Here is a 23,284-nt window from a genome sequence, read left to right on the forward strand (position 1 = left end):
CACCCCACCCCCCACTGTTGACAGCCTTGTGACTAGAAACGGGCCCCGAAACAAGAATCAGACAAACCAGATAAGCCCAGATGGTAGTCCATGAGATGAAGGAACTAAGCAGCTGGTTGGGATGGCGCCAAGGGGAAAGGTTGCTCTTTTTGTCTCCCGCTTTACTCCTTTCTTCCTGGACGCCTTAGGGGTTCATCATGGAGATTTGAAATAAAGTTCACCAAAGTCATATGTGTTGAATCAAGAATTTGCATTTCACCATCTCTCAAAAACGAAGAGTGTTGGGAGCCGGCATATTGCATATTGAGTGAGGATCTGGAATATCTCAACTGGAATTCTATCACTTCCGGGAGCCAGCGTGAGGCACTCCGCCCATGACAAAGGTCATGAGGAAGGAGGCTCGGCATACGCAAAGGCGGGATCGAGCCTCAGGAGTCCCCCTGGAAATTCTCGAGCATCTACCCCCAAAACCAGAGTCTGCCTACTTTCTGCTTTGTGCTTTCACCTACACCTCTGACTTTACGGGGGGCTGTCTCCCACTACCTCTCTCTGAAAAAAGAGTTAGCTTACAGCTCCAGTTAATAATTCTTGGATGTGACAGTGTTTCAACCTACAAACTCCTTTGGAAATCCTCTAGCCTGCCTGAATGGGTTTTTCCGGCCACATGTGATTGTTCAGAGCCTCCCAACTGTGAGAGGCAGGAGATGTTCTAAACTGCCTAAACACAGATTGCTTTGAGTAGTTAAAAGATTAATTAGAAATTGTATTGGTGAAGGGTTTTTTCACTTGTTGAGCCAGTTTGCTGCTAAGTCTTCATACTCCTTACCTACTGTGTCCTTGGCAGTGTATTGATTGATATAATGGGTGTATAGAAATGTAAAATGCCGCTTTGTCCAATGCTTTTTGGAAGGCTGGCGCCTGACTTTGGAATAATCACCTTTAGAGAAAGATAAGTTTCTTAAAATGTTAACAGGCCTCCTGGCCAGAAGATGATGTCAATCACCTGAACTTTTGCATATGATAAGGAAGAAAGCCTGGCTTGCTGCATGGCTCTACCCCTTCCCCCATTTTCCTCTATGCATACCTTAAGGTATAAAAACTACTTTGGAAAATAAAGTGCGGGCCTTGTTCACTGAAACTTGGTCTCCCCATGTCACTCTCTCTCCCAAATTCCAGCTGAGTGTCCATCTGGAGCGCGGATGTCCTCTGCGACCATTTATTTGCCTGGGCTTCTAAGACCCACTCGAGAAGGTGTCTAAGGTGGGGCACCTTCCGCTATTCGAGAGGGCGCCTGCGGCCTCCGTGGTCAGAGCTAACCTGGTGTCACGGGTTATATTGATTTTCCGCGTAAACCAAGCCACTCAGCTTCTTTTCTCCACTGAATTTTTCTACTGAGCTATCCTTATTTCAGCCGCTTTTCTCCACTGAATTTCTTCACTGAGCTATCCTCATTCTATTACTCTTTGAATCTTTGATGAATAAATAAATATAAATAGGTCGCCGACGCCGTCCCCGCTTCGAATACCCTGGATCAGCCGGGGCTGGACCCCGGCAGAAGAGTGCTTAACCTGCACAGGTTTCTTTCAAAAAAGTCAATTGCTTTTCAATTCTGGGGTTTCTCTCTTGCCTTGTTCAAGTAGCCTTAAGAGTAAAAATCAACGAAAACTCAAGAAAGATTCCAAGATACCAACAAAGGACACCTTCTGTTTCTTCAATCATCTTTCCACTTAGTAGCACACGAGCTCTTTTCTTTGTATTTTGCCTAGGAATTCGCAATGTGCTGGTTCAGATGGCAAGGCATCCGCCCGCAGGAGACTCGGGTTTGATCCCTGGGTCGGGAAGATCCCCTGGAGAAGGAAATGGCAACCCACTCAAGTATTCTCGCCTGGGAAATGCCACGGACAGAGGAGCCTGATGGGCCGCACTCCATGGGGCCTATAAAAGTTGGGCTCAACCCAGCAACTACGAACAGAAGAATTTCCAAAGACCACACTCGTGTGTGTGTGTGTGTGTGTGTATCTCCCTCTTGCCGTCTTGGAGTCTGTCTCGGAAGCTTCATGGATTTCTGCCTCTGTCTCTCCCGACAGCCGTCCGCCGGGCCTTTGGTCTGGCCCCGGCCTCTCCCAGGTGCTATGGCTCTGGCTGAGGAGCTCGCGCAGGCCAGCTGTCTCCCATGGCGTGGGTGCGTGCGAGTGTGTGTGTCTGTCTGTGTGCCTGCCTGTGGTTCGTCTGCTCTCTCAGGAAGGTCGGGTGCTTGGCGGGCGGCGTGGGGACAAGGGGGGCGCCTCGGTAGGGCAAAGGGGCGGGGCTGAGGCGCTCCGGTCGACCGCGCCTCCGTGGCTCCCGGTGGGTTTGGGCAGCGGGCAGGTGCCGGGCAAGTTGGGCGCTCAAGATTCGCTGCGCCTAGGCCCGCAGGAGGTTCAGAGGCCCCCGGGCCGCGGGGATCGGGAGGCGGCGGGCCCCGAAGACCGACACCTCCGGGGTCGCGCGGCCCTGAGCAGCGAAGGGGATGGGGGGGGAGGCCCCGCTCAGCCAGCGCGGCCGGGTCTGGAGTGGCCGGGGGTGGGAGGGCGCCGAGACCTCCGCACCCCTCAGCCCACCCCCCAGGCCCCGCGCGCACGCACGCACGCACGCCCTCCCGGTCACTGGGGGGTCCTGGAAGCCCATCGGGCCCCCGGGCCCGGCCAGGCGGTTGCTGGTCTGGTGTTGGCGGTGTTCGGGGGCCGGGCCGGCGTCAGCAGGCTGGAGTGCGGTCGCGGGTCGTGCGGCTCAAGTACAGCACGGCCCCCCGAGGAGAGGGCCGGCCCGTTGGCCCGACCTGCAGGTCAGAGCGAAAGGGAGGCGAAGCGCAAGGCTCTTAGGGCGCCCCGCGGCGGCCGCGTCCGTCTCCGGCCCTACCGGCCTGAAGGCGCCCGATCTCGTCTGATCTCGGAAGCTAAGCAGGGTCGGGCCTGTTTAGTATCTTGGATGGGAGACCACCTGGGAATTCCGGGTGCTGGAGGCTTTTTTGCCTACCAGAAGAGGTCCTTTAGCCCCCGCCCCGCGTCCCAATTCTTGGACCCACACCCCCCTCGCCCCCCCGCCACCCCCGCAGCCCCAGCCCCTCCCGGGGCGGGGGGAGTGAGTGGGTGGCCGGGGCCCCGACTCCCGCTGCAGACCTGGGTTGCCTCCCCGCGGCCCGCGAGCCCCTCCGCATTCGCATTCGGCTTTCAGGAAACCAGACGACCGGCCGTCCCGTCTCCCTCTGGGGCTCCTTTGGCTTGCCTCAGGCAATCCCGGGGCTTGCACCGACTCCAGCCAGAGCCCCAGCCCCCGCCCCACCCCCAGCCTCGCAGGCGATCGCGCATGCACATGCGAGCGCGTGCACAGATCAATGTGCCCAAACAGGGGCATCTGGCTTGTTGGCTTGGACTGGGGGTGGATCTATGCCTGGGAGTGGGACTGCTGAACCATAGGCTACTTCTACGTTTAGTTCCTTCGCGAACCTCCATACTCTTTTCCATCCCGGCTGTACCAACTCCCATTCCTACTCAGCGTGGAGGAGAGTTCCCTTTGCTCCACAGCTTCTCCAGCATCTGCTATGGACAGACATTGCAATGAGGCCCAGTCGGACTCGGGCGAAGTGGTCCCTCCTTGGCGTTTGGAGTTGAGTCTCTCCAATCATTAGTGACGTGGAGCAAGATGACCGTTTGGAAATGCAGATGCAATTCTGTCACCATCCTGCTCCAACGGCTCTTGTATTTTCCCATCATATTGAAGATACGACCAATTCCCTTCATGCCTGCTCCTCACGTTCTTCTCGGATGTCTTTTCCCTGGAATGCCCTCTGCACTCTTTGGCTTCCATCCCATAGGGCATTTTCATTTCTTGAACGTCCTAAGGTTCCCTGGTCACGTAGACTTCCAGGATGCTGTTTTCCCTGCCTGAAATTCTTCCTGCATCTCAACCCTGGTTTACGTAGGTTCAACCTATGGACCTCAACGCAATGGTTACTCTGAAAAGCCTTCCCTGACACCCAGGTTTTGGTGAGGGTAGAGGCCCCTCGACAAGTTCTCAAAGGATCTGCCTGTGATGTATCATTAGATTCGTCTCAGTGAAAGCAGGAACTCTGTGTCTGCTTCTCTCCGCCTTCTAGTTCCAGAAACTTATTACATGCCTCCCAGCTCATCGTAGGTGCTCAGGATTTACTTAGCGTGTGAAAGACAGAAAAGTTCTTGGAAGCCTCAAGGTGTCACTTGGCTCGGCACTTTTGATCTCTTTGTATATTTGGCGATTCCATTCTTTCCTTTCCTGGGTTCATGTGTACGCTATATTCAAGGCACAATCTAAGGCACTAAGACATATCCATCAGTATGGGTTCTTGCTTTCAAGGAACTCGTACAGCAGATTTCTACAGTTTAGGGCTTTTCAAATGCTCTAGAAGAATGTGAACGTTCAGTGTGATCCATTTTCATTTCCAAGAAAGATCGTTTGACTTCCATAGCAAAGGTGGAGACCTTCCGACGTGTAGTCCAATACTTAGACCTTGACCATGTCAGGCAAGTCTTGCGGTTCCTTCTGGAGGTGTGTGGCTCTTGCAGAAACGTGAAGATCTTCCATCGTCCTCGGACTTTGGTGTCATTTGCAATCATCAAGAAAGCTTCCAGGTATAGGTTCCAGACCACCACCGCACACACTCAGTAGCCAACGGAGTGGATTCCAGGAATATGCATTGTTAACCAGCATCACCGTTGATATTGTTGCTGCACGCTCTATGCAGTGGCCAGGGCCTGGATTGTCCACTGGGTCTCATGTGGAATGGAAAGAAGGGCTTCCCCCCCACCCCACCCCACCCCCCACTGTTGACAGCCTTGTGACTAGAAACGGGCCCCAAAACAAGAATCAGACAAACCAGATAAGCCCAGATGGTAGTCCATGAGATGAAGGAACTAAGCAGCTGGTTGGGATGGCGCCAAGGGGAAAGGTTGCTCTTTTTGTCTCCCGCTCTACTCCTTTCCTCCTGGACGCCTTAGGGGTTCATCATGGAGATTTGAAATAAAGTTCACCAAAGTCATATGTGTTGAATCAAGATTTTGCATTTCACCATCTCTCAAAAACGAAGAGTGCTTAACCTGCACAGGTTTCTTTCAAAAAAGTCAATTGCTTTTCAATTCTGGGGTTTCTCTCTTGCCTTGTTCAAGTAGCCTTAAGAGTAAAAATCAACGAAAACTAAAGAAAGATTCAAAGATACCAACAAAGGACACCTTCTGTTTCTTCAATCATCTTTCCACTTAGTAGCACACGAGCTCTTTTCTTTGTATTTTGCCTAGGGAATTCGCAATGTGCTGGTTCAGATGGCAAGGCATCCGCCCGCAGGAGACTCGGGTTTGATCCCTGGGTCGGGAAGATTCCCTGGAGAAAGAAATGGCAACCCACTCCAGTATTCTCGCCTGGGAAATGCCACGGACAGAGGAGCCTGATGGGCCGCACTCCATGGGGCCTATAAAAGTTGGGCTCAACCCAGCAACTACGAACAGAAGAATTTCCAAAGACCACACTCGTGTGTGTGTGTGTGTGTGTGTGTGTGTGTGTATCTCCCTCTCGCCATCTTGGAGTCTGTCTCGGAAGCTTCATGGATTTCTGCCTCTGTCTCTCCCGACAGCCATCCGCCGGGCCTTTGGTCTGGCCCCGGCCTCTCCCAGGTGCTATGGCTCTGGCTGAGGAGCTCGCGCAGGCCAGCTGTCTCCCATGGCGTGGGTGCGTGCGAGTGTGTGTGTCTGTCTGTGTGCCTGCCTGTGGTTCGTCTGCTCTCTCAGGAAGGTCGGGTGCTTGGCGGGCGGCGTGGGGACAAGGGGGGCGCCTCGGTAGGGCAAAGGGGCGGGGCTGAGGCGCTCCGGTCGACCGCGCCTCCGTGGCTCCCGGTGGGTTTGGGCAGCGGGCAGGTGCCGGGCAAGTTGGGCGCTCAAGATTCGCTGCGCCTAGGCCCGCAGGAGGTTCAGAGGCCCCCGGGCCGCGGGGATCGGGAGGCGGCGGGCCCCTAAGACCGACACCTCCGGGGTCGCGCGGCCCTGAGCAGCGAAGGGGATGGGGGGGGAGGCCCCGCTCAGCCAGCGCGGCCGGGTCTGGAGTGGCCGGGGGTGGGAGGGCGCCGAGACCTCCGCACCCCTCAGCCCACCCCCCAGGCCCCGCGCGCGCGCACGCACGCACGCCCTCCCGGTCACTGGGGGGTCCTGGAAGCCCATCGGGCCCCCGGGCCCGGCCAGGCGGTTGCTGGTCTGGTGTTGGCGGTGTTCGGGGGCCGGGCCGGCGTCAGCAGGCTGGAGTGCGGTCGCGGGTCGTGCGGCTCAAGTACAGCACGGCCCCCCGAGGAGAGGGGCGGCCCGTTGGCCCGACCTGCAGGTCAGAGCGAAAGGGAGGCGAAGCGCAAGGCTCTTAGGGCGCCCCGCGGCGGCCGCGTCCGTCTCCGGCCCTACCGGCCTGAAGGCGCCCGATCTCGTCTGATCTCGGAAGCTAAGCAGGGTCGGGCCTGTTTAGTATCTTGGATGGGAGACCACCTGGGAATTCCGGGTGCTGGAGGCTTTTTTGCCTACCAGAAGAGGTCCTTTAGCCCCCGCCCCGCGTCCCAATTCTTGGACCCACACCCCCCTCGCCCCCCCGCCACCCCCGCAGCCCCAGCCCCTCCCGGGGCGGGGGGAGTGAGTGGGTGGCCGGGGCCCCGACTCCCGCTGCAGACCTGGGTTGCCTCCCCGCGGCCCGCGAGCCCCTCCGCATTCGCATTCGGCTTTCAGGAAACCAGACGACCGGCCGTCCCGTCTCCCTCTGGGGCTCCTTTGGCTTGCCTCAGGCAATCCCGGGGCTTGCACCGACTCCAGCCAGAGCCCCAGCCCCCGCCCCACCCCCAGCCTCGCAGGCGATCGCGCATGCGCATGCGAGCGCGCGCACAGATCGATGCGCCCAAACGGGGCATCTGGCTTGTTGGCTTGTACTGGGGGTGGATCTATGCCTGGGAGTGGGACTGCTGAACCATAGGCTACTTCTACGTTTAGTTCCTTCGAGAACCTCCATACTCTTTTCCATCCCGGCTGTACCAACTCCCATTCCTACTCAGCGTGGAGGAGAGTTCCCTTTGCTCCACAGCTTCTCCAGCATCTGCTATGGACAGACATTGCAATGAGGCCCAGTCGGACTCGGGCGAAGTGGTCCCTCCTTGGCGTTTGGAGTTGAGTCTCTCCAATCATTAGTGACGTGGAGCAAGATGACCGTTTGGAAATGCAGATGCAATTCTGTCACCATCCTGCTCCAACGGCTCTTGTATTTTCCCATCATATTGAAGATACGACCAATTCCCTTCATGCCTGCTCCTCACGTTCTTCTCGGATGTCTTTTCCCTGGAATGCCCTCTGCACTCTTTGGCTTCCATCCCATAGGGCATTTTCATTTCTTGAACGTCCTAAGTTTCCCTGGTCACGTAGACTTCCAGGATGCTGTTTTCCCTGCCTGAAATTCTTCCTGCATCTCAACCCTGGTTTACGTAGGTTCAACCTATGGACCTCAACGCAATGGTTACTCTGAAAAGCCTTCCCTGACACCCAGGTTTTGGTGAGGGTAGAGGCCCCTCGACAAGTTCTCAAAGGATCTGCCTGTGATGTATCATTAGATTCGTCTCAGTGAAAGCAGGAACTCTGTGTCTGCTTCTCTCCGCCTTCTAGTTCCAGAAACTTATTACATGCCTCCCAGCTCATCGTAGGTGCTCAGGATTTACTTAGCGTGTGAAAGACAGAAAAGTTCTTGGAAGCCTCAAGGTGTCACTTGGCTCGGCACTTTTGATCTCTTTGTATATTTGGCGATTCCATTCTTTCCTTTCCTGGGTTCATGTGTACGCTATATTCAAGGCACAATCTAAGGCACTAAGACATATCCATCAGTATGGGTTCTTGCTTTCAAGGAACTCGTACAGCAGATTTCTACAGTTTAGGGCTTTTCAAATGCTCTAGAAGAATGTGAACGTTCAGTGTGATCCATTTTCATTTCCAAGAAAGATCGTTTGACTTCCATAGCAAAGGTGGAGACCTTCCGACGTGTAGTCCAATACTTAGACCTTGACCATGTCAGGCAAGTCTTGCGGTTCCTTCTGGAGGTGTGTGGCTCTTGCAGAAACGTGAAGATCTTCCATCGTCCTCGGACTTTGGTGTCATTTGCAATCATCAAGAAAGCTTCCAGGTATAGGTTCCAGACCACCACCGCACACACTCAGTAGCCAACGGAGTGGATTCCAGGAATATGCATTGTTAACCAGCATCACCGTTGATATTGTTGCTGCACGCTCTATGCAGTGGCCAGGGCCTGGATTGTCCACTGGGTCTCATGTGGAATGGAAAGAAGGGCTTCCCCCCCACCCCACCCCACCCCCCACTGTTGACAGCCTTGTGACTAGAAACGGGCCCCGAAACAAGAATCAGACAAACCAGATAAGCCCAGATGGTAGTCCATGAGATGAAGGAACTAAGCAGCTGGTTGGGATGGCGCCAAGGGGAAAGGTTGCTCTTTTTGTCTCCCGCTCTACTCCTTTCTTCCTGGACGCCTTAGGGCTTCATCATGGAGATTTGAAATAAAGTTCACCAAAGTCATATGTGTTGAATCAAGATTTTGCATTTCACCATCTCTCAAAAACGAAGAGTGCTTAACCTGCACAGGTTTCTTTCAAAAAAGTCAATTGCTTTTCAATTCTGGGGTTTCTCTCTTGCCTTGTTCAAGTAGCCTTAAGAGTAAAAATCAACGAAAACTAAAGAAAGATTCAAAGATACCAACAAAGGACACCTTCTGTTTCTTCAATCATCTTTCCACTTAGTAGCACATGAGCTCTTTTCTTTGTATATTGCCTAGGGAATTCGCAATGTGCTGGTTCAGATGGCAAGGCATCCGCCCGCAGGAGACTCGGGTTTGATCCCTGGGTCGGGAAGATCCCCTGCAGAAAGAAATGGCAACCCACTCCAGTATTCTCGCCTGGGAAATGCCACGGACAGAGGAGCCTGATGTGCCGCACTCCATGGGGCCTATAAAAGTTGGGCTCAACCCAGCAACTACGAACAGAAGAATTTCCAAAGACCACACTCGTGTGTGTGTGTGTGTGTGTGTGTATCTCCCCCTTGCCGTCTTGGAGTCTGTCTCGGAAGCTTCATGGATTTCTTCCTCTGTCTCTCCCTACAGCCATCCGCCGGGCCTTTGGTCTGGCCCCGGCCTCTCCCAGGTGCTATGGCTCTGGCTGAGGAGCTCGCGCAGGCCAGCTGTCTCCCATGGCGTGGGTGCGTGCGAGTGTGTGTGTCTGTCTGTGTGCCTGCCTGTGGTTCGTCTGCTCTCTCAGGAAGGTCGGGTGCTTGGCGGGCGGCGTGGGGACAAGGGGGGCGCCTCGGTAGGGCAAAGGGGCGGGGCTGAGGCGCTCCGGTCGACTGCGCCTCCGTGGCTCCCGGTGGGTTTGGGCAGCGGGCAGGTGCCGGGCAAGTTGGGCGCTCAAGATTCGCTGCGCCTAGGCCCGCAGGAGGTTCAGAGGCCCCCGGGCCGCGGGGATCGGGAGGCGGCGGGCCCCGAAGACCGACACCTCCGGGGTCGCGCGGCCCTGAGCAGCGAAGGGGATGGGGGGGAGGCCCCGCTCAGCCAGCGCGGCCGAGTCTGGAGTGGCCGGGGGTGGGAGGGCGCCGAGACCTCCGCACCCCTCAGCCCACCCCCCAGGCCCCGCGCGCACGCACGCACGCACGCCCGGTCACTGGGGGGTCCTGGAAGCCCATCGGGCCCCCGGGCCCGGCCAGGCGGTTGCTGGTCTGGTGTTGGCGGTGTTCGGGGGCCGGGCCGGCGTCAGCAGGCTGGAGTGCGGTCGCGGGTCGTGCGGCTCAAGTACAGCACGGCCCCCCGAGGAGAGGGGCGGCCCGTTGGCCCGACCTGCAGGTCAGAGCGAAAGGGAGGCGAAGCGCAAGGCTCTTTGGGCGCCCCGCGGCGGCCGCGTCCGTCTGCGGCCCTACCGGCCTGAAGGCGCCCGATCTCGTCTGATCTTGGAAGCTAAGCAGGGTCGGGCCTGTTTAGTATCTTGGATGGGAGACCACCTGGGAATTCCGGGTGCTGGAGGCTTTTTTGCCTACCAGAAGAGGTCCTTTAGCCCCCGCCCCGCGTCCCAATTCTTGGACCCACACCCCCCTCGCCCCCCCGCCACCCCCGCAGCCCCAGCCCCTCCCGGGGCGGGGGGAGTGAGTGGGTGGCCGGGGCCCCGACTCCCGCTGCAGACCTGGGTTGCCTCCCCGCGGCCCGCGAGCCCCTCCGCATTCGCATTCGGCTTTCAGGAAACCAGACGACCGGCCGTCCCGTCTCCCTCTGGGGCTCCTTTGGCTTGCCTCAGGCAATCCCGGGGCTTGCACCGACTCCAGCCAGAGCCCCAGCCCCCGCCCCACCCCCAGCCTCGCAGGCGATCGCGCATGCGCATGCGAGCGCGCGCACAGATCGATGTGCCCAAACAGGGGCATCTGGCTTGTTGGCTTGGACTGGGGGTGGATCTATGCCTGGGAGTGGGACTGCTGAACCATAGGCTACTTCTACGTTTAGTTCCTTCGCGAACCTCCATACTCTTTTCCATCCCGGCTGTACCAACTCCCATTCCTACTCAGCGTGGAGGAGAGTTCCCTTTGCTCCACAGCTTCTCCAGCATCTGCTATGGACAGACATTGCAATGAGGCCCAGTCGGACTCGGGCGAAGTGGTCCCTCCTTGGCGTTTGGAGTTGAGTCTCTCCAATCATTAGTGACGTGGAGCAAGATGACCGTTTGGAAATGCAGATGCAATTCTGTCACCATCCTGCTCCAACGGCTCTTGTATTTTCCCATCATATTGAAGATACGACCAATTCCCTTCATGCCTGCTCCTCACGTTCTTCTCGGATGTCTTTTCCCTGGAATGCCCTCTGCACTCTTTGGCTTCCATCCCATAGGGCATTTTCATTTCTTGAACGTCCTAAGGTTCCCTGGTCACGTAGACTTCCAGGATGCTGTTTTCCCTGCCTGAAATTCTTCCTGCATCTCAACCCTGGTTTACGTAGGTTCAACCTATGGACCTCAACGCAATGGTTACTCTGAAAAGCCTTCCCTGACACCCAGGTTTTGGTGAGGGTAGAGGCCCCTCGACAAGTTCTCAAAGGATCTGCCTGTGATGTATCATTAGATTCGTCTCAGTGAAAGCAGGAACTCTGTGTCTGCTTCTCTCCGCCTTCTAGTTCCAGAAACTTATTACATGCCTCCCAGCTCATCGTAGGTGCTCAGGATTTACTTAGCGTGTGAAAGACAGAAAAGTTCTTGGAAGCCTCAAGGTGTCACTTGGCTCGGCACTTTTGATCTCTTTGTATATTTGGCGATTCCATTCTTTCCTTTCCTGGGTTCATGTGTACGCTATATTCAAGGCACAATCTAAGGCATTAAGACATATCCATCAGTATGGGTTCTTGCTTTCAAGGAACTCGTACAGCAGATTTCTACAGTTTAGGGCTTTTCAAATGCTCTAGAAGAATGTGAACGTTCAGTGTGATCCATTTTCATTTCCAAGAAAGATCGTTTGACTTCCATAGCAAAGGTGGAGACCTTCCGACGTGTAGTCCAATACTTAGACCTTGACCATGTCAGGCAAGTCTTGCGGTTCCTTCTGGAGGTGTGTGGCTCTTGCAGAAACGTGAAGATCTTCCATCGTCCTCGGACTTTGGTGTCATTTGCAATCATCAAGAAAGCTTCCAGGTATAGGTTCCAGACCACCACCGCACACACTCAGTAGCCAACGGAGTGGATTCCAGGAATATGCGTTGTTAACCAGCATCACCGTTGATATTGTTGCTGCACGCTCTATGCAGTGGCCAGGGCCTGGATTGTCCACTGGGTCTCATGTGGAATGGAAAGAAGGGCTTCCCCCACCCCCCACCCCACCCCCCACTCTTGACAGCCTTGTGACTAGAAACGGGCCCCGAAACAAGAATCAGACAAACCAGATAAGCCCAGATGGTAGTCCATGAGATGAAGGAACTAAGCAGCTGGTGGGGATGGCGCCAAGGGGAAAGGTTGCTCTTTTTGTCTCCCGCTCTACTCCTTTCTTCCTGGACGCCTTAGGGGTTCATCATGGAGATTTGAAATAAAGTTCACCAAAGTCATATGTGTTGAATCAAGATTTTGCGTTTCACCATCTCTCAAAAACGAAGAGTGCTTAACCTGCACAGGTTTCTTTCAAAAAAGTCAATTGCTTGTCAGTTCTGGGGTTTCTCTCTTGCCTTGTTCAAGTAGCCTTAAGAGTAAAAATCAACGAAAACTAAAGAAAGATTCAAAGATACCAACAAAGGACACCTTCTGTTTCTTCAATCATCTTTCCACTTAGTAGCACACGAGCTCTTTTCTTTGTATTTTGCCTAGGGAATTCGCAATGTGCTGGTTCAGATGGCAAGGCATCGGCCCGCAGGAGACTCGGGTTTGATCCCTGGGTCGGGAAGATCCCCTGGAGAAGGAAATGGCAACCCACTCCAGTATTCTCGCCTGGGAAATGCCACGGACAGAGGAGCCTGATGGGCCGCACTCCATGGGTCCTATAAGAGTTGGGCTCAACCCAGCAACTACGAACAGAAGTATTTCCAAAGACCACACTCGTGTGTGTGTGTGTGTGTGTGTCTGTCTGTGTGCCTGCCTGTGGTTCGTCTGCTCTCTCAGGAAGGTCGGGTGCTTGGCGGGCGGCGTGGGGACAAGGGGGGCGCCTCGGTAGGGCAAAGGGGCGGGGCTGAGGCGCTCCGGTCGACCGCGCCTCCGTGGCTCCCGGTGGGTTTGGGCAGCGGGCAGGTGCCGGGCAAGTTGGGCGCTCAAGATTCGCTGCGCCTAGGCCCGCAGGAGGTTCAGAGGCCCCCGGGCCGCGGGGATCGGGAGGCGGCGGGCCCCGAAGACCGACACCTCCGGGGTCGCGCGGCCCTGAGCAGCGAAGGGGATGGGGGGGGAGGCCCCGCTCAGCCAGCGCGGCCGGGTCTGGAGTGGCCGGGGGTGGGAGGGCGCCGAGACCTCCGCACCCCTCAGCCCACCCCCCAGGCCCCGCGCGCACGCACGCACGCCCTCCCGGTCACTGGGGGGTCCTGGAAGCCCATCGGGCCCCCGGGCCCGGCCAGGCGGTTGCTGGTCTGGTGTTGGCGGTGTTCGGGGGCCGGGCCGGTGTCAGCAGGCTGGAGTGCGGTCGCGGGTCGTGCGGCTCAAGTACAGCACGGCCCCCCGAGGAGAGGGGCGGCCCGTTGGCCCGACCTGCAGGTCAGAGCGAAAGGGAGGCGAAGCGCAAGGCTCTTAGGGCGCCCCGCGGCGGCCGCGTCCGTCTGCGGCCCTACCGGCCTGAAGGCGCCCGATCTCGTCTGATCTCGGAAGCTAAGCAGGGTCGGGCCTGTTTAGTATCTTGGATGGGAGACCACCTGGGAATTCCGGGTGCTGGAGGCTTTTTTGCCTACCAGAAGAGGTCCTTTAGCCCCCGCCCCGCGTCCCAATTCTTGGACCCACACCCCCCTCGCCCCCCCGCCACCCCCGCAGCCCCAGCCCCTCCCGGGGCGGGGGGAGTGAGTGGGTGGCCGGGGCCCCGACTCCCGCTGCAGACCTGGGTTGCCTCCCCGCGGCCCGCGAGCCCCTCCGCATTCGCATTCGGCTTTCAGGAAACCAGACGACCGGCCGTCCCGTCTCCCTCTGGGGCTCCTTTGGCTTGCCTCAGGCAATCCCGGGGCTTGCACCGACTCCAGCCAGAGCCCCAGCCCCCGCCCCACCCCCAGCCTCGCAGGCGATCGCGCATGCGCATGCGAGCGCGCGCACAGATCGATGTGCCCAAACGGGGCATCTGGCTTGTTGGCTTGTACTGGGGGTGGATCTATGCCTGGGAGTGGGACTGCTGAACCATAGGCTACTTCTACTTTTAGTTCCTTCGCGAACCTCCATACTCTTTTCCATCCCGGCTGTACCAACTCCCATTCCTACTCAGCGTGGAGGAGAGTTCCCTTTGCTCCACAGCTTCTCCAGCATCTGCTATGGACAGACATTGCAATGAGGCCCAGTCGGACTCGGGCGAAGTGGTCCCTCCTTGGCGTTTGGAGTTGAGTCTCTCCAATCATTAGTGACGTGGAGCAAGATGACCGTTTGGAAATGCAGATGCAATTCTGTCACCATCCTGCTCCAACGGCTCTTGTATTTTCCCACCATATTGAAAATATGACCAATTCCCTTCATGCTTGCTCCTCACGTTCTTCTCGGATGTCTTTTCCCTGGAGATTATTTAGTATAGCTGATCTGGAACCCTTGTTTTTTAATTCTCAGCATTACTGTTCTTTGCTCGCTTTTACTTATATTTGTTTTTTAAATGGTTAAATATTGCAGTGTATAGGGTAAAAAAAAAAAACAAAACTCTCTCTTCCAACAGACTTCCCTCCCACTCTTCCATGTTGTCCAACTTTTTAGGGGAAACCACTATTGATAGTTGGGCTTCTCTGGTGGCTCAACCGGTAAAGAACCCACCTGCTGATGCAGGAGACATAAAGAGACGTGGGTTTAATCCCTGGGATGGGAAGATTCCCTGGAGGAGGGCATGGCGACCCACTCTAATATTCTTGCCTGGAAAATTCCACGGACAGAGGAGCCTGGAGGCCTACAGTCTGTGGAGTTGCAAAGAGTCAGACAAGACTGGGCACTTGTGCACTCACTATTATCAGTTTGCTGTATACATATGCAATTTCCATGTGTGTGTCTTAAGTACTGATACATTCATTCACATACATATGGGTATATACACGGTCCAAGATTTTTTAAATTTGTATTATATTTAATTTTTATTGAATTATAATTGACATACAATATAATGTTAGTTTCAGGTGTACAACATAGTGATTTGACAGTTTTTTAATTTTAATTATTTTTTTATTGAAGGATTTTGCTTGACAGAATTTTGTTGTTTTCTATCAAACCTCAACATGAATCAGCCATAGGTATGCATATATCCCCTCCCTTTGGAACCTCCCTCCCCTCTCTCTTGGAGAAGGCGATGGCACCCCACTCCAGTACTCTTGCCTGGAGAATCCCATGGACGGAGGAGCCTGGTAGGCTGCAGTCCATGGGGTCGCGAAGAGTCGAACACGACTGAGCGACTTCACTTTCACTTTTCACTTGCATGCATTGGAGAAGGAAATGGCAACCCACTCCAGTGTTCTTGCCTGGAGAATCCCAGGGACCGGGGAGCCTGTTGGGCTGCCGTCTATGGGGTCGCAGAGTCGGACACGACTGAAGTGACTTGGCAGCCCCTCTCTCTCCCCACCCCACCCCTCTAGGTTGATACAGTGCCCCTGTGTGAGTTTCCTGAGCCATGCAGCAAATTCCCATTGCCTATCTATTTTACATATGGCAGGCTAAGATTTTTGAAAATAGTTTTACTCCAAACTAGAACCTAACTAAACCAAACTAAAAATGGCGGGGGAGGGTGATAAAATGGGAGTTCTGAACAACAAAATAAATATCATTTCTAATAGAAATTGTTATTTCTCTTATCATTGCTCATCTAGAAATAATCATGAAATTTTTAAACATTTTTATTTATTTGACTGCACTGGGTCTTAGTTGTGCCATGTGGGTTCTTTAGCTGCAGCATGCAAACTCTTGCGGCATGTGGGATCTAGTTTCCTGAACGCAGATGGAACCCAGCCCCCTGCATTGGGAACACAGACTGAGCCACTGGGCCACCAGGGAATTCCCTAGAAATTCTCATAAAATTTGACAAAAGCTTTTCAGGCTTCCCAGGTGGAGCCAGTGTTAAAGAACTCACCTGCTGGGACTTCCCTGGTGGTCCAGGGGCTAAGACTCCATGCTCCCAATGCAGGGGGCCTGGGTTTGATTTCTGGTCAGGGAACTAGATCCCACATGCTTCAACTAAGGGTTCACATGCTTCAACAAAATTGCAACCAAATAAATTAAAAAAAGAAAACTCACTTGCTAATGCAGGTGATATAAAGGACACTGGGTTCGATCCGTGGGTCATGAAGATCCCTTGGAGGAGGTCATGGCAACCTACTCCAGTATTCTTGCCTGGAGAATCCCACAGACAGAGGAGCCTGGCCAGCTATAGTCCATGGGGTATCCAAGAGTCGGACATGACTCGGTGACTAACACACATGAAGGGGTCCTCAGTGCTATGCATGGTGGGTAGGGTGGAATTTATTCTTTGGAACAGTCTGTTATCTCTTGCTTCATAGGATTAGTTTGGTACTTTAGAAAGATCATTCTGGGACCAGAATAGAGGATGGATTAGAGACAGTGAAACCAGCTGAGGGGTTACTGCAATGTGCCAGGCAAAGGGGGGTGAGTGTGTGAACTGAGAACGTGGAGCTGGATGTGCACAAGTCAAAGGAGAAAAGGGGTCTGGATGAAGAGACCTCGGAGGAAGACTCACAGAACCTGAAAACCAGTTGGATATGGAGGTGAAGGGGAGCTGGTAGACACTCTTCCTTCTCATCTCCTAAATCTTTAAAAAATGTTTATTAATTTATTTGACTGTGCTGGGTCTTAGTTGCAGCACACAAGGTCTTTAGTTGCAGTATGTGGGATTGAATTTCCTGGCCAGTGATAGAACCTGGGCCCCAGCCCTGGGAGCAAAGAGTCTTAGCCACTGGACCACCAGGGAAGTCCCTAAGATCTTTCTTTCTAAGCAGGAACTTTGTATCTCTTGCCAACTCTGGCCAGGTAACTGGGGCTCAATTAAAGTTTTCTTTATTTTTGTTCTAAATGTATTTCAGTTTTTTTCAATTAAAATTTTTGAAGAAATCCTTCATTTTGTTTTTTGGGTTTTTGTTTTTGTTTTTGTTTTTTTTTTTTGTTTTTTTTTTTTTTTTATCCACTATACAATCCTAAGCAATTCCTGTTCATGTTTTGATTACCAAAATTTTAATGCTTTTTTTCCCTTCAAAGTATGATTTCAACTAATACAATAGTTCTTATTACTCACCCGGTCATTCAAAAGCTGATGGTTTAGGGGTGTTGAGGTACTCATCTTTGTCTGCATTTTGGGACCATTTGTGTTTTTTGGAGGTGGAAATGCCATCATGAAATAACTGAATATTCTTCTGTAAGAAAAACTATGTCTTCAGAAGAAATGAATCATACAATCTTCAGAATACTAAAAATACTAATACCATATAATCTTTTTCAGTACACTGGGACAGGGACTAGCGGGAGAGTGACATTTACTGGGAGTATTTTATATGTCAGGCACTTAACAGGTTTGTTCAGTTAAACCCATAACAATATGGTAAGGTGGTGGGTTTTAGCTTATTTTACAGATGAAGAAAATGAGGCTCACTTTGCTTTGCCCAGAGTTATACAGACAGTAGGTGGTGAAACAGAGAATCAGACCCAGGTCTGTTTAACTCTGTTTGATTTTCACTGGACCAAGCGGGAAAAATCAGAATCACTCTTAGCTAAGAACATACCATATTGGTCAGAAAGAAGTATTTATAAAATCACTGTGCAATCTGATCTACTCCATTTTGTCCCTTGTGACCTCCTTCTTCCTCTGTTAACTTTCTGACATCTAGCTAACAAGGGCTCTAGCTTGCTACCATGTTTAAGAAGTAGAATAGTACAATGGACAAGGCCAAGAATTTATATATGGGCAGATTTGGGTTTATTGAGAAAAATACACTGGGGAAAATATACAGTACACCCAGTACTGTATATGTCTGCCTTCATTTTTGTGGCCTCACGGCATGTGGGATCTCAGTTCTCCCACCGGAGATGAACTCACATCCCTTGTATTGGAAATGTTGAGTCTTAACCATGACTGCTGTTGTTCAGTCGCTAAGTTGCGCCCAGCTCTTTGCAACTCCATGGACTGAAGTACACCAGGCTTCCCTGTCCTTCACTATCTCCAAGTTTGCTCAGACTCATGTCCATTGAGTTCGTGATGCCATCCAACCATCTCATCCTCTTTTGCCTCCCTTCTCCTCCTGCCTTCAATCTTTGCCAGCATCGGGGTCTTTTCCAAGGAGTCGGCTCTTTGCATCAGGTGGCCAAAGTTCTGGAGCTTCAGCTGCAGCATCAGTCCTCCCAATGAATATTCAGGGTTGATTTCCTTTAGGATGGACTCATTTGATCTCCTTGCTGTCCAAGGGAGTCTCAAAGGTCTTCTCCAGTACCACAATTAAAAGGCATCGATTCTTCAACGCTCAACCTTCTTTATGATCCAATTCTAACCATTGGACAGCCAGGGAAGTCCCTATGTATGTCTTCATTGGATTAAAGCACTCTAATTTCCACGAGGGATTACTTTTCCCTCAGTGTTTAGGGTCTGCTGGGTTGGTTAATCGAGGTGGCCTCCCCTTGCCCAGTCATAAGACTAAGCTAGGCCAGGTAACTGATGCTGGCTTATCCTTGCTTTACAGCCAAGGTGATCATTCAAAGTACCATAGATGCTCTGAGTAGACTGTTAAGCTGTTCTTAGACTCTTCTTGGAGGGGCTTCCTTGGTGGTGCTAGTGGTAAAGAATCTGCCTGCCAATTCTGGAGACAGAAGAGATGCAGGTTTGATCCCTGGGCCAGGAAGATCCCCTGGAGGAGGCCATGGCAGCCCACTCCAGTATTCTTGCCTGGAGAATCCCTGGGGCAGAGGACCCTGGTGGGCTATGGGCCACAGGGTCACAAAGAATCAGACACGACTGAAGCAACTTAGCATGCATGCATGTCCTTTCTTATCCATTTTGTGGGCCACCTGATAGCCTTCAATAAATTTCACCTACATTAGCTAGAAGACCCTTCTTGTAGGGGCATCCCTGGTGGCTCAGATGGTAAGGAATCTGCCTGCAGTGCGGGAGACCTGAATTCGATCCCTGGGTTGGGAAGAGTCCTTGGAGGAGGGCATGGCAACCCACTCCAGCATTCTCGGCTGGAGAATCCCCATGGACGGAGGAGCCTGGCGGGCGACAAAGAGTTGGAAACAACTGAGCGACTAAGCACACAGCACACACACATTAGCTAGAATCTATTTCTGTTGTTTGCAACCAAAACTTTTTACATTACACAGTTTGGATCCTGGCTCTAAAACTTACTAGCTTTGAAACTTTTTGCAAGTAGTCACTCAGTCATGTCTGACTAACTCCATGGACTGCAGCATGCCAGGCTTCCCTGTCCTTTCCCATCTCCCGGAGGTTACTCAAACTCATGTCCATTGAGTCAGTTATGCCATCCAACCATCTCGTCCTCTGGCATCCCCTTCTCCTCCTGCCTTCAATCTTTCCCAGCATCAGGGTCTTTTCTAATGCGTGGGCTCTTCGCATCAAGTGGCCAAAGAATTGGAGCTTCAGCTTCAGCATCAGTCCTTCCAATGAATATTCAGAACTGATCTCCTTTAGGATTGACTTGGGCAGGTACACACTGCTATACTTAAAATGGATAACCAACAGGGACCCATGATATAGCACAAGGAACTGTGCTCAGTGGCAGCCTGGCTGGGGGAGAATGGATACATGTATATGTATGGGTGAGACCCTTCATGGTTCATGTGAAACTACCACAACACTGTTAATTGGTTATACTCCAACACAAAATAAAAAGTTAAAAAAACATAAAATAGCATCACCACAGACTTTCTTAGAACTTCCTGTTATTTCCAGAGTTCTTCAAAGCCTCTCCTTGAAGGGGGCACAACAAAATATTTTAAGGTAAAAATATTTAAAGCAGATGGATGGCATTTTTCAGTATATAGCTTCAGTGTTTCTGTTTGTTTGTGCCTTCTTCCTCTCTGAAGGTATGTTTCAGATCCAAAGCAGTGGTGCTGAGTTGGAGCCTGCACAGGATTTGCCTACCTGACCCAGGGCTCCAAAAAGTATAGCAACAAATATAAGACAATTTAAAAAAAGATTTCTTTTTATTTATTTATCTGGCTGAGCCAGCTCTTTGTTAGGGCATGTGGGATGTAGTTCCCTGACCAGGGATAGAACCCAGGTCCCCTGGACCACCAGGGAATTCACCCGGACAATATTTTGATCCACATGCCACAACTAAGACCTGGAACAGCCAAATAAATAAAAACAATTTTTTTTTAATTAACCGTTAGTTTTGGACTTACAGAGGATTCCCCCAAATGCTAGATCTGAAATTTTGTGACTCTCACTTGACATGTAATATTCCCTCTCAGGTTTAAATTAGAGCTGAAGAGAAAGCCTCAGGGTTTTAAACCATAGATAATGTCTTCCTGCAGTTGCCTGCTGATACCACTCCACTGGAATAAGGGGAAATAAAGGAGGTTCAGATGAGCCCTCACATTCTTAGCTCCTAACAGCTAAGTTGCAAAGATGTAAGAAATGATTTCATTACAGTATTATTAATTGGCTGCTATAAAAATACACATGAACAGGCAAATATATAAAGCATGGTCACTGAGTCTAGATCTGCTCAGTTAAAAATCACATATTTCCTTTTTTATTGCTATTTATTCATGGTTGATGTTTCTTCTATTTAAATTGATTGAAGTTGTGTGTACACAACAATTTTTATTTATCTGTTTAGGCTAAGCCACTCGGCTTGCAAAATCTTAGTCCCCAACCAGGGATTGACCCTGGTCCTCGGCAATGAACATACAGAGTCCTAACCTCTGGACTGCCAGGGAATTCCTTAAACCAATTGTTTTCCATCTTTTATTTTATTTTTTTCAGGCCTATAAAACTCTTTGAGGATATGATGAAAACTATGAATCTTCTCCCTAGAAAAATTCATATTAACATTGCTGCTGCTGCTGCTAAGTCACTTCAGTCGTGTCCAACTCTGTGTGATCCTACAGACGGCAGCCAGCAGGCTCCCCCGTCCCTGGGATTCTCCAGGCAAGAACACTGGAGTGGGCTGCCATTTCCTTCTCCAATGCATGAAAGTGAAAAGTGAAAGGGAAGTCACTCAGTCATGTCCGACTCTTAGTGACCCCATGGACTGCAGCCTACCAGGCTCCTCCGTCCATGGGATTTTCCAGGCAAAGTACTGGAGTGGGGTGCCATCGCCTTCTCCAAGAGAGAGGGGAGGGAGGTTCCAAAGGGAGGGGATATATGCATACCTATGGCTGATTCATGTTGAGGTTTGATAGAAAACAACAAAATTCTGTCAAGCAAAATCCTTCAATAAAAAAATAATTAAAATTAAAAAACTGTCAAATCACTATGTTGTACACCTGAAACTAACATTATATTGTATGTCAATTATAATTCAATAAAAATTAAATATAATACAAATTTAAAAAATCTTGGACCTTGTATATACCCATATGTATGTGAATGAATGTATCAGTACTTAAGACACACACATGGAAATTGCATATGTATACAGCAAACTGATAATAGTGAGTGCACAAGTGCCTAGTCTTGTCTGACTCTTTGCAACTCCACAGACTGTAGGCCTCCAGGCTCCTCTGTCCATGGAATTTTCCAGGCAAGAATATTAGAGTGGGTCGCCATGCCCTCCTCCAGGGAATCTTCCCATCCCAGGGATTAAACCCACGTCTCTTTATGTCTCCTGCATCAGCAGGTGGGTTCTTTACCGGTTGAGCCACCAGAGAAGCCCAACTATCAATAGTGGTTTCCCCTAAAAAGTTGGACAACATGGAAGAGTGGGAGGGAAGTCTGTTGGAAGAGAGAGTTTTTTTTTTTTTTTACCCTATACACTGCAATATTTAACCATTTAAAAAACAAATATAAGTAAAAGCGAGCAAAGAACAGTAATGCTGAGAATTAAAAAACAAGGGTTCCAGATCAGCTATACTAAATAATCTCCAGGGAAAAGACATCCGAGAAGAATGTGAGGAGCAGGCATGAAGGGAATTGGTCGTATCTTCAATATGGGGGGAAAATACAAGAGCCGTTGGAGCAGGATGGTGACAGAATTGCATCTGCATTTCCAAACGGTCATCTTGCTCCACGTCACTAATGATTGGAGAGACTCAACTCCAAACGCCAAGGAGGGACCACTTCGCCCGAGTCCGACTGGGCCTCATTGCAATGTCTGTCCATAGCAGATGCTGGAGAAGCTGTGGAGCAAAGGGAACTCTCCTCCACGCTGAGTAGGAATGGGAGTTGGTACAGCCGGGATGGAAAAGAGTATGGAGGTTCGCGAAGGAACTAAACGTAGAAGTAGCCTATGGTTCAGCAGTCCCACTCCCAGGCATAGATCCACCCCCAGTCCAAGCCAACAAGCCAGATGCCCCTGTTTGGGCACATCGATCTGTGCGCGCGCTCGCATGCGCATGCGCGATCGCCTGCGAGGCTGGGGGTGGGGCGGGGGCTGGGGCTCTGGCTGGAGTCGGTGCAAGCCCCGGGATTGCCTGAGGCAAGCCAAAGGAGCCCCAGAGGGAGACGGGACGGCCGGTCGTCTGGTTTCCTGAAAGCCGAATGCGAATGCGGAGGGGCTCGCGGGCCGCGGGGAGGCAACCCAGGTCTGCAGCGGGAGTCGGGGCCCCGGCCACCCACTCACTCCCCCCGCCCCGGGAGGGGCTGGGGCTGCGGGGGTGGCGGGGGGGCGAGGGGGGTGTGGGTCCAAGAATTGGGACGCGGGGCGGGGGCTAAAGGACCTCTTCTGGTAGGCAAAAAAGCCTCCAGCACCCGGAATTCCCAGGTGGTCTCCCATCCAAGATACTAAACAGGCCCGACCCTGCTTAGCTTCCGAGATCAGACGAGATCGGGCGCCTTCAGGCCGGTAGGGCCGGAGACGGACGCGGCCGCCGCGGGGCGCCCTAAGAGCCTTGCGCTTCGCCTCCCTTTCGCTCTGACCTGCAGGTCGGGCCAACGGGCCGCCCCTCTCCTCGGGGGGCCGTGCTGTACTTGAGCCGCACGACCCGCGACCGCACTCCAGCCTGCTGACGCCGGCCCGGCCCCCGAACACCGCCAACACCAGACCAGCAACCGCCTGGCCGGGCCCGGGGGCCCGATGGGCTTCCAGGACCCCCCAGTGACCGGGAGGGCGTGCGTGCGTGCGCGCGCGCGGGGCCTGGGGGGTGGGCTGAGGGGTGCGGAGGTCTCGGCGCCCTCCCACCCCCGGCCACTCCAGACCCGGCCGCGCTGGCTGAGCGGGGCCTCCCCCCCCATCCCCTTCGCTGCTCAGGGCCGCGCGACCCCGGAGGTGTCGGTCTTAGGGGCCCGCCGCCTCCCGATCCCCGCGGCCCGGGGGCCTCTGAACCTCCTGCGGGCCTAGGCGCAGCGAATCTTGAGCGCCCAACTTGCCCGGCACCTGCCCGCTGCCCAAACCCACCGGGAGCCACGGAGGCGCGGTCGAC

General features: G+C 52.8%; 5 pseudogenes; 4 read left to right on the forward strand and 1 right to left on the reverse strand.

Moving 5' to 3' along the window:
• The first annotated feature begins 2,884 nt into the window (after positions 1-2,884).
• Positions 2,885-3,004, forward strand: LOC129641018 (uncharacterized; annotated as a pseudogene).
• Positions 3,005-6,438: 3,434 nt separating this feature from the next.
• LOC129640912 (uncharacterized) lies at positions 6,439-6,558 on the forward strand (annotated as a pseudogene).
• A 3,420-nt stretch (positions 6,559-9,978) lies between these two features.
• LOC129640966 (uncharacterized) lies at positions 9,979-10,098 on the forward strand (annotated as a pseudogene).
• A 3,235-nt stretch (positions 10,099-13,333) lies between these two features.
• Positions 13,334-13,453, forward strand: LOC129640991 (uncharacterized; annotated as a pseudogene).
• Positions 13,454-22,601: 9,148 nt separating this feature from the next.
• Positions 22,602-22,721, reverse strand: LOC129640923 (uncharacterized; annotated as a pseudogene).
• Positions 22,722-23,284: the final 563 nt, after the last annotated feature.

The sequence above is a fragment of the Bubalus kerabau genome, unplaced genomic scaffold (genome assembly GCF_029407905.1).
Source record: "Bubalus kerabau isolate K-KA32 ecotype Philippines breed swamp buffalo unplaced genomic scaffold, PCC_UOA_SB_1v2 scaffold_54, whole genome shotgun sequence".
Taxonomy (NCBI): domain Eukaryota; kingdom Metazoa; phylum Chordata; class Mammalia; order Artiodactyla; family Bovidae; genus Bubalus; species Bubalus kerabau.